Source organism: Ornithodoros turicata, chromosome 5 (genome assembly GCF_037126465.1).
Source record: "Ornithodoros turicata isolate Travis chromosome 5, ASM3712646v1, whole genome shotgun sequence".
Classification (NCBI taxonomy): domain Eukaryota; kingdom Metazoa; phylum Arthropoda; class Arachnida; order Ixodida; family Argasidae; genus Ornithodoros; species Ornithodoros turicata.
The window spans coordinates 21,948,483-21,958,003 of record NC_088205.1 but is presented as its reverse complement, the minus strand read 5'-3'; the positions used below and the strand labels follow the sequence as shown (position 1 = coordinate 21,958,003).

Genomic DNA, 9,521 nt, shown 5'->3' with positions numbered 1-9,521 from the left:
GAGAGTGTACTGTAGAGGCTGCTTAGATCTACAACAGTTCATACAAGGTATTATATATTGTGAATGCCTTTAAAAATCCCATGTGACACATATGCCTTTACTTTCTGGAGGTGCTGTGGTAGTCAAAGTTTGTGGGCATTAGGCAGGTTCTGCACCCATTTCTTGAGTATGTCGAGGCAGCTGTGAAGTAACCTGCATTGATGATGATTATTCAAATTTTCATGGTGCATCGACAACAAAGGAAATAATACATCAGAAGATTGGTTTGGGTGCAACCAGTTAAAAATGAATATGTTTTTAATAAATGCATTGGACAAATGTTAAAACATCAGTTTAAAACATGGTTTACAATCCCTGTATCTTCTAAAAATTAAAAAGATTAAAAACTAGTTTGAAAAGAATATGGGGAACTCTTCTAAAAAGAATTATAATCTCTAATTATTATATTGCTGGGTGAAGGAGCCTAAAGTGTAAGGTGTGTTTCTGATGTGAACATGTAAGAAAATACGCAAAAGTGAGAGAGGCTAACCACAGTGCGAGCACTGAGGTTGTTCCTTCCTTTAAAGTAGAAACCAGTGGATGAGGAACGTGATACTTACCTGTACACCCAGACGTATCACACTGCACAGATTATTCACTGGGTAGCCCTCATGACGAAACCTGTATTGAGAGACCACTTTTGCCTTAAAAACTGCTTCAAATAGCACGACACGCTACAAATTATTACTATCGTAACAAGCTGACGATACAGCTCAGACACAAAGGCGTTATTAGGCGCCACACCACCGTTACGTAGGATTCTTTGTCACAAATCAAACCAAGGCACAAAACAATACCAATACATGAAAAAAGGTGACAATCGTGGTCTCATTATGACGTAATACCGAACTTGTGCGTGAAGGTAATTCAAAGAAATGAATGTGGCACTTGCTTCCGCAGAGAACACCGTGTACCATGCTAGCAATGCATGCAAAAAAGCGCTCGAGTGCTCACACATATATTGATGACAACACTACCTGTGTAGTGTAACGTGTTCTTTCAAGCATATTATGCGCTCAAACTGTATTTGCCGCCGGGTAAAATGCAAGTGTGCTCGATTGAACGTCGGAAGAGCGATCAAGCAACCTGCATCCAGTGCTCGTTTTGGGCAAAACAACACTTCATAATGGTCAACTAAATATACAGAATGGACGCCTATTTATTCCTCGATAAAGGGTGACTCACCTGTATGAATTTAGGCCCTGTAACCTTGCCAGTACGGTTGGTACGACCGTAATTGCAAGAAGTTGCCATGATCGCTGCGGCGACTGTTGTGGGTACAGTAAGATGGCGGCCGGTTTCTTCACGCTCGCGCTCCCTATCCGCGATCCAGCCTTTTACTACAATCGAGATCAGTGGTTGTAACCAAGTGGTTGTAACTTACTGGTGCAGCGCGCTTGCTCTTATTTATTTGTTCTTCCCCGTAGGCAATCCAAGCTGTAGTCTTTGCCCCCCTTGTATGGTCTTAGGCATCAGTGGTCTTAGTCTAGTGTCATTGCCTTGACTCTGGGGGCAAGACTGAGAAGCACCTGTATTACGACTCTCCCCCGATGATTCTTCTTCTTCTTCTTTTTTTATAGTCTGAGGTACAGCATAGGAGTAAGAGGATGATAATGGACAGCGTTCTCTAGGTTTGTAACTGTCTTCTGCTGTGTATCTCACTTCGATATTTCATTTCTGCCCATGATAACATTGCCAATTTTTTGTGCAGTTTGCCTTTTTCAGATTACCACAGTGGTGCCAACTTTCACTTGCGGCTATCCAAGAGACAGGGGTACGATGTGATGCGGTTCAGCTCGACCCGGATGTTATCATAAACAATATATGCATTTACCAATTTCTAATGGCTGTGTTCCATCTCCTCTTTTTCTATGTTTGCTACGTTGCCTCACTGCCTCACCCCGTTGTTTTATCCTCGCCAAGCGAATGGCCGCTTCCGTAGTACGATGAACTCAGCATGGGCGTGTTCATAGCAATATCACAATGCCCGTACTAACATACCTGAAATTTGACCCGTACATTCTTTTAGTCTCACCCTATGTTCTTGTCTTCTTTTTTTTTTCCTTCTCCAACGTCCTGCGGTCTCATGAAAAGTTATCCTATATAGATTCTTCTCCCACAAAAGCCTTCTAACAGTTGGAATACGTTATGCAAGAACAGGAAATTGACCAACTTGCACGAGATTTCCGACCACTGATCTGCATGCCGCTTTACTGATAGATAACGTAACGAACGAACATCTACATCATGGCACATATTACCGCATCGAGTTGTTCACACATAGTTCAGGTGCCTGTCATGGCGCAGTCGTTTGCTGTTGTCACGTGACGGCCTCGATGGCACTGTCCCCTAATATGCAACCGCAAATGCAAGCAGAAAGGGACAGCTGCCACTGAAGAAAGCTTCGACGTCAAAAAAATGTTTTATTGCTTACACGAAGACAGAGGTACGACGTTTTCTCGACGCAAGAGCGCCGAGCGCTCGGCATTTTTACGTTCAGCTCCACAAGGAATAGCCGTCGAGCGGGGACGCCGACATCTGAGGTGAACAGATCGGAGCGCCAAGCGCAGGAAGCGACGTGTCCGTCTTGACCAATCGCATGCTTGGCCGGAAACGACCGTCTCCAACAGCCGCTCAGCTGTGTGGGCATAGACGGTGTGGTCGCGAAGTACGCGCAAGTGGAAGACAGAATGAAGTGGACCAGGTAGAATTGGCTGGAAATTAAAATAAATGCGGACACGGGAGCGACAAAACGCATACCATCCCACTTGCTAGCCATAGTTCGATTGTCGTTTCCCTCTGGCCTAGCTATCGCTGCAACCGTAGTGTGTTCTGGACGGTCTTCTGCAATCCTCGTACCGCAACAGCTGTCGCTTTTAGAGAAGAAGCAGTTTTTTTCTTTTTTAACAGCAGCAGCAATTTTCGCCTTTGGTCCATACTGAGAGACGAGGGAGAACAGCGGGCGGAAGCGGAAGTACAAGCAAGAGATTTCCACGTTGATGGTCGGCGCGCCTTGGTTATTGAATTTGGTTACCAGATATTGTATTTATAGAAAGTTATACTGCATGTTTTTCAAGTGATATCTGTCGCCAATGTTATGCCAGCCTATAATAGATCTTACTCATGACGAGAGATGCCGCCAGGGGCCTCGAGTACAAACTTTGCGCCGGCTCTAGGCTGCGCCGAGAAAACGCCGTTTGCGTATGGTGGCTAGATGAATATTGTCTGGTGTGAGAGGCGGCGCCAAGGGCCCAAGGGGTTGAAACTCGCGAGTTCCTTTGCAGACTAAAGTGAGGCGCTGCGAGCCTTTCGCGTCATCAAACGTCATGAAACGTCAAAATTTTTACGTCGAAGCGCGAGTTCTCTACCGAGAGCATCCCATTGGCTCCTGCGGCCGCTCCCCTGGTATGCGAGCGCTCATTGGTCGGTTTGAAATTTTAACCTTTTTGTGGCGCGCGTAAGCCGGCACCGCCGTGTCTGTGGCAAGGGCCCGAAACTCACCAGTTCCTTTGCGGGATAAAGTGAGGCGCTTCATGCGTTTCACGTCATCGAACGTCAGAAAACGTCATAAATTGAACGTCATGGAGACATCCGGTGGCTAGTGATTACTGATTGGTTCCCATGAGGATGAATTCGTTTTCTGAGCGATGATTGGTAGTTTTCAAATTTGTTCGCGGGCGCTCGAACGGGCGACAGCGCGGCGGCTGTGCCGGTTGGAACCGGCGTCCACGGAGCCGACGGCGTCCGTTTCGGACGGCTCGTGTTGTGGGAAATTACACAAGTTCAACATAAGAAAAGCAACTGGGAACGAGATTACAGGAAGTGACGTCATTTCTCAGCGTGAGGCAAGGCGGGTCGTTTTTTTGAATACATGCCGTAAGTTTTTTGTCTTTATTTGAAATAATTTAGCGTTTTTATTGAAAATAACTGCTTAATATCGATAGATTAGTCGTTCCTCTACCTGCTGCAACCGTTTTTCTTTCTTTATACACGATTAAACTATAGTTAACACGATTTTGCTGCATGTCGTCCCCAGCGACGGATTATTATGCTTTTGTCATTTTTCCTAGTCTAGTCCTCATATCACGGAACACACTGACGCCAAATATCAATTGATTAGTGCATTCTGCGTCTAAATACATCTACTTCTCTTCATATATCCGCTGTTTTATTACAGGATTCCCCCTTACTTCACGTTTGCTGAAGGAGCACAGAATCCACGGCTACATGCGCACACTAAGCAATGCTATATTGTCCCTAAATACGTTACCAAGACCATTTCAGAAATTGAACTCATTTAATTTGACTAATGCACTACCTCACGCGACACACCTCCTGGCCCAAGCATTTCTTCGCATTTCAATGTAAAGCTCACAAGAGTGTTTTTTAATCCAGCCTTAATATAACTCTACTAAAGTAGTAGGCATTATGGTATATTCCAGAAATCAGTTTCACCTCCTTTCCCCAATTTTTTTCATCACTCCACTCTCACACTTAACGGCATGACACATCTCCCATCCACTTACCGATGATTCTTTCCAATCTAAATCAAATTTTACTCCCCCACTGAGTCTAAATATATTTATGTTGTCTGTAACTAGAAAGCATGCCCTGCCCTAGAAATGAATTTCATGTCATTTGTTCAATTCTTTATTTCCAGAAATTACATGGTTTGTCCTACATTCCATCCAAGCCGTCAGCAGAAATTATTGCATGTTTTAAAAATATTTCTTCACTGCTCAGACTAAACATATATAGAGCCTACAACTAGAAATCAAGCTGTGCTCTAGAAATGCATTTAATGCCATTTGGTAAATTTCTTATGTGCAGAAATGACACGTTTGATCCTGCACTCCACCTCCCAAGCTGTCATCGGAATGTTTTGCGTATGTTAAAAATATTCCTCCCGCACTCAGACTAACCATATTTATATAATATAGCGTACAACTAATCATCATGCCTTCCCCTAGAAATGAATTTCATTTCATTCACTTCATTTTTTATTCACATAATGACCACATTTTAAAAACACTGCGCGCGTCTGCAGAAGTTTGCGAAGTTTCTTTCCATTTCTCCCCACTGATATTCAATAGTCAATTCAATCAAATTCCATATCCTATAGGCAGACATTCTGAAGCATTCTAGAAGCAAATTTCATGTCATATGTTCATTGCTTTACCACTCAACTCAACTTGCACGTTCCAGGGCGTGTCATCTCTCCGAACCACCTGCCGATGTTTCTTTCCAATGTTCAAAATATTTTTACCTCACACACATTAAAGGTAAGTTCATACTCTATACATGGGTTGCACGTGACGTCACACCATAGCTTTCCTAGTGCTTTTTCCCTCTTTCTTTAGGGCCGTTGCAACCCATCTATAAATATACACATTCTAAACCCTTCCAGAAATCAATTTCACCTTACTTCCCACTGCTTTATTCACTCACCTCATGCATTTTGCTGCACGTCCCATTTTTGAAGCACTTGCCTAAGTTTCTTTCCAATCTTAAAAATTTCTCTAAGATTAAATTAAATTAAATTAAATTTCTCTTCTCTGTGATTCAGTTGAAGTCTCTATCCTTCAAATACGCACTCTGATGTCCCCAGAAACCAATTTCACCTCATTTACTCAATGCTTTCCACGCACACCACTGACATTTCGCTGAATGGCCCATCTCTGAGGCACTTGCCGACATTTCTCTCATATGTTAAAAATATTTCCACCCCAACTGGATGCAGTTTAGGTCCATATCCTATAAATAGACACTCTGTAGTTTTCCAGAAACCAATTTCACCTCATTTGCTCAATGCTTTTCCCACCAAACTCTTACATTTCGCTCAAAGGGCCATCTCCGAGGCACTTGCCGACATTTCTCTCATATGTTAAAAATATTTCCACCCCAACTGGATGCAGTTTAGGTCCATATCCTATAAATAGACACTCTCTAGTTTTCCAGAAACAAATTTCACCTCATTTGCTCAATGCTTTCCCCACCAAACTCTTACATTTCGCTGAACGGCCCATCTCCGAGGCACTTGCCGACATTTCTCTCATATGTTAAAAATATTTCCACCCCAACTGGATGCAGTTTAGGTTCATGTCCTATAAATAGACACTCTGTAGTTTTCCAGAAACCAATTTCACCTTCTTTGCTCAACGCTTTCCCTACCAAACTCTTACATTTCGACGAAAGGCCCATCTCTGAGGCACTTGCCGACATTTCTCTCATATGTTAAAAATATTTCCACCCCAACTTGATGCAGTTTAGGTCCATGTCCTATAAATAGACACTCAGTAGTTTTCCAGAAACCAATTTCACCTCATTTGCTCAATGCTTTCCCTACCAAACTGTTACATTCCGCTCAAAGGGCCATCTCCGAGGCACTTGCCGACATTTCTCTCATATGTTAAAAATATTTCCACCCCAACTGGATGCAGTTTAGGTCCATATCCTATATATAGACACTCTGTAGTTTTCCAGAAACCAATTTCACCTCATTTGCTCAATGCTTTCCCTACCAAACTGTTACATTCCGCTCAAAGGGCCATCTCCGAGGCACTTGCCGACATTTCTCTCATATGTTAAAAATATTTCCACCCCAACTGGATGCAGTTTAGGTCCATATCCTATAAATAGACACTCTCTAGTTTTCCAGAAACAAATTTCACCTCATTTGCTCAATGCTTTCCCCACCAAACTCTTACATTTCGCTGAATGGCCCATCTCCGTGGCACTTGCCGACATTTCTCTCATATGTTAAAAATATTTCCACCCCAACTGGATGCAGTTTAGGTCCATATCCCATAAATAGACACTCTCTAGTTTTCCAGAAACCAATTTCACCTCATTTGCTCAATGCTTTCCCCACCAAACTCTTACATTTCGCTGAACGGCCCATCTCCGAGGCACTTGCCGACATTTCTCTCATATGTTAAAAATATTTCCACCCCAACTGGATGCAGTTTAGGTTCATGTCCTATAAATAGACACTCTGTAGTTTTCCAGAAACCAATTTCACCTTCTTTGCTCAACGCTTTCCCTACCAAACTCTTACATTTCGACGAAAGGCCCATCTCTGAGGCACTTGCCGACATTTCTCTCATATGTTAAAAATATTTCCACCCCAACTTGATGCAGTTTAGGTCCATGTCCTATAAATAGACACTCAGTAGTTTTCCAGAAACCAATTTCACCTCATTTGCTCAATGCTTTCCCTACCAAACTGTTACATTCCGCTCAAAGGGCCATCTCCGAGGCACTTGCCGACATTTCTCTCATATGTTAAAAATATTTCCACCCCAACTGGATGCAGTTTAGGTCCATGTCCTATAAATAGACACTCTGTAGTTTTCCAGAAACCAATTTCACCTCATTTGCTCAATGCTTTCCCTACCAAACTCTTACATTTCGCTCAAAGGGCCATCTCCGAGGCACTTGCCGACATTTCTCTCATATGTTAAAAATATTTCCACCCCAACTGGATGCAGTTTAGGTCCATATCCTATAAATAGACACTCTCTAGTTTTCCAGAAACAAATTTCACCTCATTTGCTCAATGCTTTCCCCACCAAACTCTTACATTTCGCTGAACGGCCCATCTCCGAGGCACTTGCCGACATTTCTCTCATATGTTAAAAATATTTCCACCCCAACCGGGTGCAGTTTAGGTCCATATCCTATAAATAGACACTCTGTAGTTTTCCAGAAACCAATTTCACCTCATTTGCTCAATGCTTTCCCTACCAAACTCTTACATTTCGCTGCAGTACCCAACTCCGAGGCACTTGCTGACATTTCTTTCCAATGTTAAAAATATTTCCACCCTAATGGGGTGCAGTTTAGGTTCATATCCTGTAAGTAGAGACCCTGATGTTTTCCAGAAACCAATTTCACGTCATTTGCTCAATGCTTTCCCTACCAAACTCTTACATTTCGCTGAAAGGCCCATCTCCGAGGCACCTGCCGATATTTCTTTCCAACGTTAAAAATATTTCCACCGCACATATATTCAAGTTCATATTCTGTAAAGAGACACATTGAAACGTTCTAGAAACCCACTTGATTTGCTGAATTCTTCCATCACCTACCATGCATGCATGTTTTGCTGCACTGCCCATTTCTGAAGCACTTGCCCATGTGTCCTTCCAATGGTAAATAATTTAACCTGAACTGAAATTTAATTGAAGTCTATGTTCTATAACATAGACTGTAACATAACATATGATATAGACACTCTGAAGCAATCCAGAAATCAATTTCACGTCATTATTCACTTCATGTTTATTCACATATTGCCAAATTTTGAAGGCACAGCTCCTGTCCGGAACAGTTTGTGAGGTTTCTTTCCAATGTTAAAAATAGTTCTTCCCACTGAGACCCAATTTAAGTCCATATTCTGTAAATAGAGATCTGGTACGCTCCAATAATAATTTTCATCTCATTCAATCCATCTTTTATTCACATAGGACAAATTTCAAGATAACGCTTGTGTCTTCAGCAGTTTGAGAAACTTCTTTCCTGTGTCAAAAAGATTTCTACACTAGAGAGATTCAATTTAAGTCCATATTCTGCATGTAGATGCTCTGATGTGCTCCAGAAATCTGTTTCATCTCATTCAGTTAACTTTTTATTCACATAATGGCCACATTTTGAATATACAGGTCCTGTCTGGAGCAGTTCGCAAAATTTCATTCCAATGTTAAATATTGTTCTCCACTCGTTTCAATCGAAGTCCATATCCTATAGATTGACATTCGGAATCTATACAGAAATTGAACTCCCTGTAACCGGGCGTTATGAAGCATACCAGTAAATTATTTTCATTGCCATACAAGTTTTCTTTTCTTTTTTGATACCTTGCAGCTTTCCCCCATACTATAACGCCGGATCCTTCTAAGAAATCCCTGCAAATGTAAGAAATGCTTAATGTGTGACTTTTATGACTACAAGTTCTATGCTGTTGTGCAGGTTACTACTGTTAATTTTTTTGCCTTCCTTTTTATGACAATTGCATGTCATGAAATATATGCTGTCCAACATCTACTTCTGATATTGCTGTGCTTCCGTCTTGGTATCCTGCTTTTCTTTTTGTTTTTCAGAGCTCCGTTCTCCTTCAACTTCACATAGGTGTAGAAAGAGCACTTTCATGTACCTTCTTCCAAGCTGCATCCTAGCCGGCTAGCCAAGGAACTAGGACAACAGAACCATGTAACCAGCAATTCCTGCATCTCTTGTGTATTCATATGGCAATTTTATTTCTAATTCTAACCAAGATAAACAGATGTTTTCACATTGTATATCATTTATTTTTAACTATACACATGTTTTTACATTTCACAATCTTAGACAACAGTTTCTCTGCACACTGAATCCGGTACACTAAAACGGACAATGTCGGACAATGTAAAAATTTGTCAATTAAATTAGGATTCCTTAACTCACACCAATCAACAATGTAATGGTGTGGGGCTAAAGTTGTC

At 41.9% G+C, this 9,521-nt stretch overlaps 1 long non-coding RNA gene across 4 annotated transcripts; it reads left to right on the top strand.

Annotated features, from left to right (window-relative positions):
• Nucleotides 1-3,764: 3,764 nt before the first annotated feature.
• LOC135394205 (uncharacterized) lies at nt 3,765-9,338 on the top strand. 4 transcript variants are annotated; one of them, XR_010422787.1, is made up of 4 exons: nt 3,765-3,915; nt 4,870-4,925; nt 5,245-5,321; nt 9,141-9,338. It is a non-coding gene; the product is annotated as an uncharacterized LOC135394205 (long non-coding RNA). The 4 variants fall into 4 exon arrangements; XR_010422786.1 differs by adding an exon at nt 8,905-8,953 and having other exon boundaries at nt 3,765-4,925; XR_010422785.1 differs by lacking the exon at nt 4,870-4,925.
• Nucleotides 9,339-9,521: the final 183 nt, after the last annotated feature.